Raw genomic sequence first — 14,280 nt, forward strand, 5'->3', positions numbered from 1 at the left:
CTGGTTTATCATGTAAGACTGACCAATAAGGGCAGGTAAAGCAAAGGGCATTGGCAAATTGTCTAAATTAATGAAAATCCAAAATATAGAAGAAGAAAATAGACGACAGATAAACAGATAATAAACAAAAATAACAAGATAACAGAAACTAAATGAAACGACAGATAAAAGGTTAGAAGATAATCGCCGAGAATTAAAACGTGTTAAAAATGATAGCAACGAGAATTAAAATGATAATTCTTCAGAATCACCACCTGAACTATCAAACGTGATAAGACAACAGTAAATTGTTTTGGGGGCTGAAAGCTCTTGAAATTTGCAAAAGACTGATCTTCACATGATATAAGCCTATAAACTAATGACAGTTAATGACATACTTACCCAGACCATTTGGACTGGGTAAGAGAATATCATCAACAACAATCCTAACCCCATCTAACTCCCTAAACAGTTCCTCCATTTGGTCTTAGAATTCACCTTATGTGCATATTATGCCGCTTGATGCTTTTTTGTGCTTGAAGTGATATACTGAAAGTTGTAAGAGGTGTTGAATCTGCAGTTAGTGCTGACATTCAATAACCAGAAATTGAATCCACTTTAAAAGATTTAATGAAAATTTAACTAAATTTAATGAGGCTTTTCCTCCTCAACGCCCCACTCTTTACGCTAAAGTTTTTTACTGTTTTAAAAAGTAGAGTTAAGAGAAAGAGTCAGACTTTAGCGTAAAGAGCGGGGTGTTGAGGAGGAATAGCCCCTTTCATATACGGAGTAATTTCTATTCGTTTTAAGTTTTAATGTCGCTCCTTACTTTCATTAAAAAAACTTTTTTTTTGTTTAACTTCATTAGGATCCAATCACCCGTTCGTAAGTTAAAAATACCTCAATTTTTCTAAATTTTCCAATTTAACCATACCCCAAATCCCCCCAAGATGGTCGAATCGGGGAAACAAAAATTTTTACGTTAATCTGGTCTGGTTCCTGATATGCCTGCCAAATTTAATCGTCCTAGCTTACCTGGAAGTGCCTAAAGTAGCAAAACCGGGACCAACAGAATTTGCGATCGCTATATGTCACTTGTTTAATATCAGGTGCCATAAAAAGAAACTGTACCTCTTGCTAAGTACCTCTGGTTGCACTCAAGGACGCATACTCCAAACGACTAGTATACTAGCAACCTCATAAGCCACAAGGATTTGTTTTTGTCTTGTTCTGATGTTGCTTGGGATTGAATTTGTCATAGATAGGCTTGGGGATATCATTTGTATTGTATTGTATCAGATTAACGATGCTTCTTGACTACTAAGGCCCCTGCGTCGGCCCTGCGGTGCATTACTGCAGCATGATTCGATCTCTGGGTCCCGTATTACGAAGCTAAGGTCAAACCCACTGCGCCATCACAGGACATGGATATCATTTGTTTCACATCTAGCATCAGTTTTGAACTGAGTGTCCACTGTTGAACTACTCAGTTTAATGGCCACAGTTGCTTGGCTTGATTTCAATTCAGCTATGGTTCTATTGAACAAGTATTAATGAATGATTCATGTCTTTGACTTCTTTCTTGCTCTCTATGTCAGTTGTGTCTACTGCTTTGTTGCAACAGACATGGGCAAAATGGTTCACCTTCCTATACTAAGAATTGTAATATTCCTTAGTTACCCACTTGCATTGTGTATGTGTGTTGTTGTATATTACTTGTGCTTTTGCTTGCCATTATTTATTCATTTATTTTATTTTTCACCCACACAATACATAGAGTAAATATGGCGGAGTAAGAAAAATTAAAAAAAAAAACAAAGAGAAAAACAAATACACACACAAAGTCAACAAGAAAAACAGATAAGATAGTGGTGAGTAGATAGGCGCACAGAAGCTGTACTTGAGAGTTTTCTGTGAAGAATGTCCAAATTTAAAGTTATATCAGGAACTGAAAATTTTCTAACAAGAGTCCGGTTTATGTATTGTTTGTGCTTTGGTTATGATTGTATTATTTCAGATTTTGTAACCTGGGTTTTTGAAGTATATTCTTGAAGAGACAAATTGTTACATAGTGTCAGAGTAGAAGATGGCTACCACCATCCCATAACCTGAGCTGAATTGGGAATCAGACAATCTAAAAGAGGCATGGATCAGATTTATAAGTCAGGCTAGTCTAATGCTTGATGGAGCATTGAGTGGAAAAAAATGAGAAAATAGAGTGTGCATATCTACTAATTTGGTTTGGAGAAAAGGACATGATGTGTTCAGCACTTGGATGCTAGCAGCTGCTGAAAAAGACAAAATTAGTGTATACCTTGCAAAATTTGATGATTACTTTAATCCACAATCAAACCTCATATTATCCCAATATACATTCCACAAATGTGACGAAAGGGAAGGTGAAACTATAGAACAATATGCGACTGAACTGAAAATCTTAGTGTGTGACTGCTCATATGGAGCTACCATTGTTGACAAAATGGTCTGTGATTGCCTCATCTTTGGAACATTATCCCAGAAGATTCATGAAAGAGGACTGCAGTTGGGATTCAAATTGACCCTTTCAGATGCTATCAAAATGGCAAGAACTTACACAGAAACCCAGGTGTAACTTAAGACAATGTCAACAGAATCAACTAGTCATGTAAATCAAGAAGTTGATATCATCAAAAAGAATCAAGATAGACAATGGAAACCTAATCATGACAGAACTGAAAACCATGAATGTTACTTCTGTAGTGGAGAGTATTTAAAGAATCAACAGTGACCTACAAAAGGGATGATCTGGTGTAATTGCAGAAAACCCAATCGTTTTGTGCATGTCTGTTGTGGTTGCAAAAAGACTGTGAACATTATCAGTTCTGAATATCAACAAACTGATGAGCTATTCATCCACCAACTAATGATGTATACAGCTAATGACCTGCCATATGCTAAACTAAGAATTGCCAACCAGTTCAGTGTGAAATTCAAGATTGACACAGGGGCACAAGCCAGCATCATTACCAGACAGAAACTGAAAAGACTAAATCCAAGACCTGCAATCCACCCTAAAAACTACATTATAACAAGCTTTTGTGGTCAGACTATTCCCATCCTGAGGGCATGCATGATCAACTGTTCCTACCAAGGAAATAATAATCAACCCATAGAGTTTTTTGTAGTGCAGTCAGTCCCTAATCCTATCCTTGGCTTTTGTGTGAGTCAACAACTAAACTTGGTAAAGCTGATACTTAGTCTTCAGCCTGGAAAGCAAAGCACTGATAAGATACTCACTGAATTTTCCAGGCTATTTGAGGGAGTTGAGATACTGGAAGGTGAATGTAAAATAATCCTCAAGGAAGGTGCACAGCCATCCATTCAGCCCACATGACAAATCCCCTTGAGTCTTCAGTCTAAATTCAAGGATGAACTAGATTGTATGGATAACCTAGGATTCATCAAGAATGTGACCCATCCAACTGTTTGAATGAACTCAATTGTGGTTGTTGAGAAACAAGATGGAACCTTGAGAGTCTTCATACATCCTCATGTTGTCAACAAAGGCATAAAGAGACACTACCATCCCATGCCAACTTTTGAGGAAGCTGTGCCAAAACATATAGGTGCTAAGTACTCCTCCAAGCTAGATACCCAGACAGCTTATTGGAACTTATGTCTTGATGATGAGTCTTCTGAATTAACCACATTCTCAACTGCATATGGGTGATACAAATTTAGACATGTGCCCTTTGGACTCAAGTCTGCACAAGACAGAGTTCCAAAACCACATGGAAGATGCATTCAGCAACCTCAAGAGATTCTCAGTAATTGCACATGGCATGATCATTGCCAGTGTATCTGAAGAGGACCATGACAAAAAATTTCAAAAAATGCTTTTAAGAGCTAGAAAAGAGGGAGTCAAGCTGAACAAAGACAAGTGTATTTTCAAATCAAGTTTGATACCTTACTTCAGACACGTCATTTCCAAAAACGGAATCCACCCAGATCCTGAGAAAATCTGAGCAATAGAGGAAATACCATCACCCAAATCCCAGGAAGGACTACAAATGGCCCTTGTGATGCTAAACTACCTTTCATGTCATATCCCAAATTTGACAAGCTTGAATAAACCTCTTAGGACCTTAGCTAAGCAGAAGCAATTCAACTGGACAAATGAACACAAAGCCAAACTTACGAAAATTAAAGTGTTGATCACAACAATAATTTGACTTTTTGATACCACAAACAGTCAGATAGACATCTAGTTCCAAATCAGGACTTGGTGCTGTTCTACTTTAAGAGAACAAAATTGTTCCATTCACATCAAAATCGCTGAATGAAACAGAGCAGAGATTGCAAATCAAAAAGGAGCTGTATGCCATTGTTTTTGGATGTCACCATTTTCATCAGTATCTCTATGGCCATCACTTTATTAGCAACCATAAACCCCTGGAAAGAGTCCTCAATCACCCAATCATTAAGTCATCACCAAGACTTCAAAGAATGGTGTTACAACTACAACCCTACAATTTCAGTATGACATATTGACCAAGCACTGAAATACTGAGCCCAGATACCCTCTCCCAGCTCCAGTTAGAAGCCACGGAACCATTGCTTCACAGAGAAATTGAATACTATGTACACTCTACTATGAAACTACTACCAATAAGTCAAGAAAAGCTATCTGAGTCTAAACAAGAAATGCTGAAAAATCCACAGCTGATGGTTCTGAAGAAAATGGTAGAAGAAGATTGGCCAAAAAAAGATCAATAGTTCCATTATTTCTAACTGAATTCTGGTCAGTAAAAAGTAATCTCAGTGTTGTTGATGATATTATTACGAAATATGACAAGTGTTGTCATTCTCTACAGCATATAAATTGCTGTATTGAAAAGCATCTATGCTTCAAACCTTGGTTTTGAGAAGACAAAAAACAGAGCCAGATCAGTGATTTTCTGGCCAAAAATGAGTCAGGCAATAGAAGATTTTGTCAAGAAGCAGGATGCATGCTGCAATTATTATACAGCAATTGCAAGAACACCCTTGCTTCATCACAATATTCCCAGCTACCCATGGGAGCATGTTGGCATTGATCTATTTTACATATCTGGAAGGTACTACATGATCACAGTGGATTATTATAGTTGATTTTTTGAAGCTGTTGAGCAAATACTTACACTAAACTCATAATCCAGAAGTTAAAATCTCACTTCTCTAAATTCAGGATACCCTTGATTATTACTGCATGTCTGATAATGGGCCACAATTCACATCATAGATGTTTAAAGATTTTATGAGACAGTGGGGAACACAAAACAACACATCTAGCCCAAAATATCCCCAGTCCAATGGACTTGCTGAGAAAACAGTTGGGTACCTCCTTGAGTACCACAACACACCAGTTGATGGTCTAGCTAACTCCTAATGAATAGAAGTTTGAGATCCTTAGTGCCCTGCACCATTGAGCACTTGTCTCCAAAAATTATACCTATGCAGGAATTCATATCCACAAGGAATAAAGAAAGGAAAAGACAGATAAACTATGATGATCAACATATCAAAAGCCTTAATCCACTTCACACAGGCCAACAATCAAACTTGGCAACCTGCAACAGTCCTCAGAGAAGCAGATGTGCCACATTTTTATGTAGTACAGACAATGTCACTAGAATAGAAAACACTTGAAAGTCATGTCTACAGATAAAAAGAGTTCTGATTCAAACACTGTCAGTTTGTCAGAACATGATTCATGGGATCACTTCCTGGACTTACCCAAATAGAGGATGTGCACTTTTGCCAGGCCAGTATGTCAGAATTGCCAGTTGCTATGACCATGAAAACAATGTGATCTTCCTGCCTTCTGCAGTTAAAGTCAACAGCAGTCTTAGAAGTTCTGTTACAACAAGGAGTAGTCAAGAAGTCAAGCCACCATCAAGAATAAACCAATAATTGACAAGTTCTCCCAAAAAGAAAGGAGATGTAATATTCCTTACTTGCACACTTGCATTGTGCATGTGTTATATATTGCTTGTGCTTTTGCTTGCCACTATGCATTGCTTGTGCTTTGGTTATGATTGTATTATTTCAGCTTTTGTAATGTGGATTTTTGAAGTATCATGCTTGAAGAGACAAATTGTTACATGGTGTCAGAGAAGAACATGGATACCCCCATCCCATATTCTGAGCTAAATTGGGAATCAGGCAATTTAAAAGAGGTGTGGACCAGATTTAAAAGTCATGCTAATCTAATGTTTGACAGACCATTGACTGGAAGAGATGAGAAAATAAAGTGTGCATATCTGCTAATATGTCTTGGGGAAAAAGGATGCAATGTGTCCAGCACTTGGACACTAGCAGCTGATGAAAAAGATACAATTAGTGTATACCTTAAAAATTTGATGACTACTTTAGTCTATAATCAAATCCTATATTCTCCCAATATATATTCCACAAACATGACTAAAAGGAAGGTGAAACTATAGAACAATATGCCACTGAACTGAAAATATTAGTGCATGACTTTTGCCCCTTGCTGGGTCATATACATCACCACAGAAGTAAAACTATGTACTTTTTGTGGATGAAATAATTTTTTTTTTTCTCTTCCTTAATAGCCTAGTGCTTGATCACTTCTAAAGGAAACATATTAAATAGAAAAAAGAAGCATCATTGGGTTATATTATGCTCTTTCAAAATATCATAGTTGCTTTTCCAATAATGCATGCTATTCCCCTTGATGATCTCATAAGCCTATACATTCTTAATATTTATATTGTTTCCCATCTTGTAATAGTGTTCTACTCTATGCAATGTTGCATGGGTAAACAGGCAATAAAAATATATGTATAAACTATTGCAATAGAATTCTTTCTTTATAATATGAAGTGCATTTATATTAATCAGATTATTACATTTCCTTATGTTATTATTCCTCCCCAAAACAAGGAAAGGAAAGACAACAAATACAATGGATGATTTGTCTGTGTTAAACAAGGCATCATCAGTACTAAGAAAATAGAAATAACCTAATATTTAAAGGTAAAAAACAGGTAAAGAATAAATCACTGGATTATATAGTCCCTACCAGGAGGGCTGATCTCCATTTTATGGTATTTCAGGTCAGGTACAATGGGGGTCAGGTCAGTCACCCTGATCCCCAGGGTATGCTTTTGTACACCCTTCCTGCTTACCATTCCCTAAATTTCTCTAGGTGCCTATTTAGAGCTCTTTCAACTCTGGCTGAGCTTAAAGTCATGCTACCAACCCTTATACTGAACCAAATAAATCAGCAACACCAGGACTCAAACAGAACTTGGCTTTAGATCTTTTATTCATCACCAGCCCCCTCTCCTCAACATAGCCCTAGGCGATATACACACTAACATAAGATATAAATTTTACCATTAGATCCCTTATGTTATGCTCCTTTGCAAGATATTAGTCATTATCTTTATAATGCACACAGCCCCTTGTCCCCCCCTGATGGACACATATATAGCCCTAAAAATAGACTTGTACCTAGGGTTGGTGGTACCTAGGGAAGAATCAAATAGTGTCCTCATCTCAACTCAAACATAAGCAAAAACCTGAATCAAAGTGAAGAATTTAACCAAAATTAACAATCCCCTAGCTGCAGTGCCTATGGCAGCTGACCTGGTTTTGCCCCATATGATTGGCTCTGCCTATTAATATATTTATTTGTTGATCTTTCTATTTAGCAATCCATTGCAAAGCCAAATATTCTGTATAAACTTGTAATATCCTGTTTATTTAATGATTATGCTCTATATTGGATAAAAAAATATTATTTTAAATAAGTTGAAAATGTGAATAATAACAGAAGGAAACATGATAATCTGACTAATATAACTCTGATGCATATTATGAAGTAAGAATCGTAATGTTTCAGTTTAATTGCCTATACATCTTAAGATTATATACAGGACTATCTGGAGAGTGGGGTCAATTTTCAGAAATATAACTTGAGCCATAAAAAGTAGTAGGCCTATAAAATTAGCAATCTAAAAATGCCTCTCTTTTTGTTCTAGGATGTCTGTTTCTATAGAGCCACTACTCAGCAAATATACCATTATTTGAAATGACTTAAAAATGTTGATAAAAGCCCTACTTTATAAAGTAAAGAATATAGTGATTTCTTTAGTTTTGTTTACATCCTAGCGCGGGGTTATATGAGGGATCATTGGGGCAAGGACACATTAACGGAAATATGATATTTTTAAAGACCATATAATAAGGAAGCTAATAGGATTAGCAGGTGAGTCTAGCAAACCTATGTTACTTTTTAAGACACAGAGCTGATGAAGAAGCATAGAACAGTAGAAATAGTAGAGATATTTTGGCATTTCATCATAATTAAAGGCAAAACTTACTGATAGAACCGTTTAACATGAAGCAAATCAGTTTGATTAATTATCCAGAGATCCAGGGATGATTGTTTACAATTTTTAGTTTAGTTCTTCTATTGGGAGTTAGATTGGCAATACGTTCCAGCGCTGCCAAAGATTGAAAGGAAACTGATAAATCTCGAGAAAGAATTTCTTTTAAACATCATTAAATTTAATACTTGTCTGCATTCTTCTTGAAAAGCGATAGAGAAGGCTCAGTTTTCAATTATCTATGCCTTTAGAAAATCTTGAGGCAGTTTCCCTCATAACACGGGAGATATTCTGCGGAGAGACCGAGAGGACATGTGCTTGCTGATGATGATGCTCTCACCGGCAAAAGCATGACTGGGAAACCAAGGAAAGTACTGAACTTCATTTCCGCAGTAGGAAAATCTTTGCGACACTCAAGCTCATCGTAAGTCAGCTCTAGCTCGAATTTTTTGGGAGTGGGGAACTAAATATTACTAGCTTTCTGGACATTTTTAACTACGGGTTTTAATTCATCATAAATTTACACATTGCCCTTTGTTTAACACCCTATGATCTGGAAAATAATTGTTTTTTTACCTTAAGAATCATTCCTACACCCAATAAGTCACCTAAAGGATTATTTTAGCAATTCTGGATTGTGTTGACACTTTAATGGTTTTATTTTGTCCAAAAATGGCTGAGTCTAACTAAATATAATATTTGGCAATTTCCACAGGACCTGGATCAGAGGTAATCAGTGAGTTCTATAATTATGCCTAAAATATTTGATTTCTAAAGGATTGACGGCCTTAGCCAAAAACAGCTCTAATACTCTGTTTTGATAGCTATCACCTACTTTAAACAAAGAATTTGTATAACTGTGTGCTGGCTCCAAAAAAAAGGGAGTCGCTGTGAAGTGCGATTCCTAGTCGCAAAAAAGCATTGTCCTTGTGTACAAAGCGTTTGCGATGCCTTTTGGCTTTGTATTTACTCCATTTTGGAATGTGTTTACGGCTACTCATAAAAAGACTATTAAATTTGTATATTTTCATTTCGCGAAATTTCTTTTGTGTATACCCCTGTAGGCTAGAATCAAAAGACTAGTGTCAGCTTATGGGTCAAATGAGTCACTAACAGTGGCTCAGCAGCGTCGATGTCACTATTTTTTATGCTTGATAAGACAAACAGCCTCTATCCTGTTTTATGTTAGTACATATTCCCACGTTGTGAGCAATAATCAATTTATATTTAATCAATTTATATCGATTATTTATAATCAATTTATATTTATAACGAATTGAAATTGTCTCAAATAGGAGTAGGGCTAGTGTCCTCTATGATTTCCAAAGACCAGACTGTTATTTCCCCTTTGTTGCAACCAATTTTTATCTTAGCTTAGTGTTTTTATTTATCGTGAAATCGACAAAAAAAGAAATAAAACAACTACAATAGCCACATTACAGAAAAGAACAAATGAAATGCTGATTGACTATTTTTAATATAAAGATAATAATTCCCAAAAATCTTTGTAATTTTGGATTCATTAACGTTATGAAAGAGAAAATATTTAAAATGTATTTTTTTTTTTATGCGCATATGACGTCCCAGCTCCAGTTAATGGTGCGTTTTGTTCTTTTTAAGTTGAATTAGGTATTTTTGTAATTCCTGTACCTTTTGGATTTCGATTTACTATTAAAAGTAATTTTTTCTCGTTCTGCACTTGATTTGACTTTATTTCTGCTCGTCTTTGGTTTAGCTGTTTATTTTTTTCAAAAATTCTTTTGTAGAAAAATATTTTTTCAATTAATTTCTGTTTGTTTTTGTCTAATTTAGTCGTATTTATTGGTTAATACAACAAATATACCTAGATCTTTTTCCGTTTTTCTCCTTAAGAAAGAATCAAGATTTTGGCTTACTACTTACATTTTGGACCAAACACTGCAATAAGTTTTAATAAAAGGTGTAGCATAAAACTTTCGATAGATGGATACGGAAAATACTTAGGGCTTGTGCAGCGATGAATCCATTCTGACCCCATCGTGTTGGAAGCTGTAGCATATACAAATATGAATCAACATTGCTTCTCGATAAGTCCTGAAAGTTTCCACTTAATGCCGATAGCTGTTTCTAAGATACCGCAGACAAATTGTCCTGACAACTTTGGATGCAAATAATGTCTTTCGACTTAGTTCAACATCTCCCAATCATGTCCTGAAAATTTCAACTAAATGCTCTTGGCCGTTCCAAAGAGATTGCAGGTACATCCCCATGGCCACTCAAATGCACATGATTTTTTTGATATAGTTCAACATTCCCCTCACATGCCCTGAAAAAATTCAACTTAATACCATAAGTCAGTCTTGAGATAAAATAGATAGGCCGTTGGATGCATATAGTCTTTTCATTTAGTCCAAAATTCCCAACAAAATATCCCAAATGTTCCAACGTAATACGTTCAGCTTTTCCAGGGATATTGAACGGGCACCCTTTTGACAATCTGAATGCCCACGGTGTATTTTCTTAAAGTCCAAAAATCTCCCTTATCTTCCCCCAAAAATTTTAACCTGACAATTTATGCCACTCCTCAGATACTACATCTATGCCATTTTGACAACCACAATGCACTTAAACTCTTGTAATTTAACTTAGTTACTATAGCAGTAGCAGCAGTAGTTTCAGTAGCAGTAAGATAGTACTAGTATTTGAACTTGCAATCGCTGTATTAGTAATAGTGTTGCAGTTACAAGTGGTCGTAGTCGCGATAGCAAATAGTCATAGTCGTTAGTAGTCACAGTCAGAAGTAGTCGCAATCGCAAGTTGCTGCAAAATATAGCAGTCAGATTCGACAGAAGTCATAGTTACAATCGCAATCGCAAGTAGTCACAGTCGCACGTAGTCACAGTTTCAGTCAAAATTAGTTGGAGGTAGGGTCACAAGTAGTTGCATTAGCTGTTGCAAGTGGTAACATTCACAGTCACAAGTGGCTGCAGCTACAGTTATTAGTAGTCGCAGCTGCACGTAGTCTTGGTCACAGTCACAAGTAGTCAAAGTAGCAAGTAGTTAAAGTCGTAAGTAGTTACAGCTAGAAGAACTCCCAGTCGCAAGTAGTCATAGTCAGAAGCTTTTACAGTCACAGTTGCAAATACTGACAGTCACAGGTAGTCGCAGTCAAAGTCAAAAGCAGTCAAAGTCACAAATAAAAATAATCATAGTCATAGTCGTAAGTAATCTTATTCATAGTCAAAAGTAGTCACAGTTACAGTCAAAATCTCAAGCAGTCGCAGTCATAGCTAGTCATGAATAGTTGTAGCCGCAGTCACTAGAATTCGCAGTCGCAAATTCGCAGTCGCAATTGGTTGCATGTTCAAGTAATCGCAGTCACACGTGGGCACAATCACAAATAGTCACAATTGTAATTAGTCACATTCACAATCACAAGTTGTCAGAGCCGTAATCGTGGTCACAATTAGTCGCAGCAGCAAGTAGTTGCAGTCCTAAGTAATCACAGTCACAACTAATCACATTCTTAGTCACATTAATGGTTTTGATACAGTTGGATGTAATCGAAGTCGCAGTCACAAGTAGTGGCAGTCCACAAGTAATCGCAGGCAGAAGTAGTCATAGTCGCAATCAACTAGTTGTTGTCGCAGACGTAAGTAGTTACAGTCACAGCCGTAATTAGTCGCAGTCGTGATCAGCCGCGGTTGCAAGCATTCGCATTCGCAATATTAATAGGAGCAAAAGTAGAACCCATGAAAGCTCCAAGTTCATATCCTTAGCCGTTCCTAAGATATTAGAGATACACTACTTTGATAGCCAGGATGCAAGTAGTGTCTATTGATTTAGTTCAACATCCTCCTCAACATTATCTAGAGTTTAACCTTAATATCCTAAGCCATTTTTAGATCCAAGATAAAACATTTCCCCATCCTAATAATAAATCCTAAATACCTGTAAACAATTGGGAACTAGCATAAATTACAGTCCTTGCCCCAGGGCTTTGAGGGTTCGTGTCATCAACAGATGACTAGTTTTTTTTACCTTGGTATCTGAATGCTATGTCAGAAATTTGATGGGATGTCTTTTTTGGATGGCAGCTATAAAGGGCGTGGAGGGGAATGGTAGCCCACCGATCACTTTTAATTCTGAAAAAGGACCCTAGAAATTTCTATTTCTAATCGAGGAATTCCCCTCCGAAGTTTCTACAAACATACCTTTAATATGAAATAGCTCTGGTAAAAAATAAACAAATAATCCATTAAAGGGTTATGATCCTTTACTAAATTACCTTTACCTTTACTAAACCTTTACTAATTACCTTACTAAATACCTAATTACCTAATACTACCTTCTAAACATAATTACTTTACTAAATACCTAATTACTAAATACTAATTACCTTTACTAAAGGTAACCATATAGTGGTGCCTATATTTCTGGTAGTTTTAAGTTTGAATTATTCTACGACTTCGTTTTTCCTCACCTAAAATTTTAATATGGTACTTTACTTTTATTTGAAAAACTCCTTTTTTGGATTTCTATTTTTTTATATTTCTATTCGTTTTTATTGCCAAAGTTTTGTTATTTGTTAATATTATGAATATCTTTCCAGTTTTTTTAATTTTTCAACGTTTTTTCAACTACAACAAGGATAAAAAACCTGCCTTATTCTGGGTAGTGGTGTTTATAGAATTCCCTGTTCTTGTGGCTGTTTCTATCCTGGGAGGACCCACCTAAAATTGGGGAAGAGGTTATTGCAACACAGGTCCATAACCAAAAAGGCCATAGGGCTATGCCAAAGGCCTGAGACTTTTTACATCGCCTTAGCTCAACATGTTTATGACAATCCACACCATCTCATTTCGTTTCATAAAACCTCCATTATTGCCCCCGTTAAAGATCTCATGCTCTTTTTCAGGGACGTAGATGAAATAAAAAAGCATTATCTACCAAAATGGTCGTCCTTATTAGAAATTAATCTAAAAAACTTTTTCCAAGTTTTTAAGTTTTTCCAAGAAAATTAAAGAGCTCTATTAAACTAAAACTGAAAAGAAATTAAATCAAATAATCTTCCAATCATAAAAATACCACAAATCACCCTCAATCAATAAATAAAATCCAACAAGAACAGCAATTACAATAAATAACCGTGTCAAACTCAAAAAGAGCAAAACGTAACATGTAAGGCTGACAGCCCTCATGCCTATTAAAAGCCAGAACATAATTTATACTTACCAAAAAAATATGACCGTAGATTGTCATTCTAATATACATATGTTGCGTGAATATTCGAAATTCGTGAATGTCGACATTTGCAGTTGAATGTCCGAATATCTTTTTTTCTCCTTGGATTTGGTCAGCGTTGCTGGACAATTTTTTCGATTTAAAGATTTGATGATGACAGGATAGGTTAGATTTGGTAAGGTTGGGTTAGCTTAGGTTAGGAGTAGCATGGAGTTAAGGCACTGCAAAAACAACATCATTTGCATAACCGCATTAGAACACAATTTGCTTAGCCGGTTTACCTAGAAACTAGATTCAATCATGGGCCTTCCCCATTAGCACACTACATGATATACGTAATTTGCAAGCTTAGATGAGCACATAATGCTCAGTAATCCCATGACAATTCTATGAACAAATTTTCATATGGGTTGAATAAGACTGGTCTTATGACACTTGCTGAGGTAAAGTAAACGAGACGCATTTTATATACAAACCAAAACTTAATAAATCAAAAGGTGACAAATCTGCTACCCTATTTTTCTTATGACACGCGCTTAGGTAAAGTAAATCGGAGAATTTATGTTCTCCAATGAATCAATCGCCATGAATTTTTTTTAGAGAACTTATGGTCATCCATGTCCCACTTCCAAGCGGCCCCTAATACCCCACCCCTAACTTTTTGCTCCCCTGTTTTTTTACTTAGAATTATTTGGAACTT

The 14,280-nt window shown here is 36.1% G+C and overlaps 1 protein-coding gene across 5 annotated transcripts in view; it reads right to left on the reverse strand.

Annotated features, from left to right (window-relative positions):
• Positions 1–10,652, reverse strand: part of LOC136029271 (guanine nucleotide-binding protein subunit alpha-13-like) — a 55,207-nt gene extending 44,555 nt beyond the window's left edge. For 3 of the 5 annotated variants that reach the window (XM_065707518.1, XM_065707522.1, XM_065707521.1), the window contains exon 1: positions 8,352–8,492. The gene's annotated coding sequence lies outside the window, so the exon portion shown is untranslated. Of the gene's footprint in view, positions 1–8,351; positions 8,493–10,259 lie in introns of those variants that run through there. The other 2 variants (XM_065707520.1, XM_065707519.1) reach the window with 2 other exon arrangements.
• Positions 10,653–14,280: the final 3,628 nt, after the last annotated feature.

The sequence above is a fragment of the Artemia franciscana genome, chromosome 7 (genome assembly GCF_032884065.1).
Source record: "Artemia franciscana chromosome 7, ASM3288406v1, whole genome shotgun sequence".
Taxonomy (NCBI): Eukaryota; Metazoa; Arthropoda; class Branchiopoda; order Anostraca; family Artemiidae; genus Artemia; species Artemia franciscana.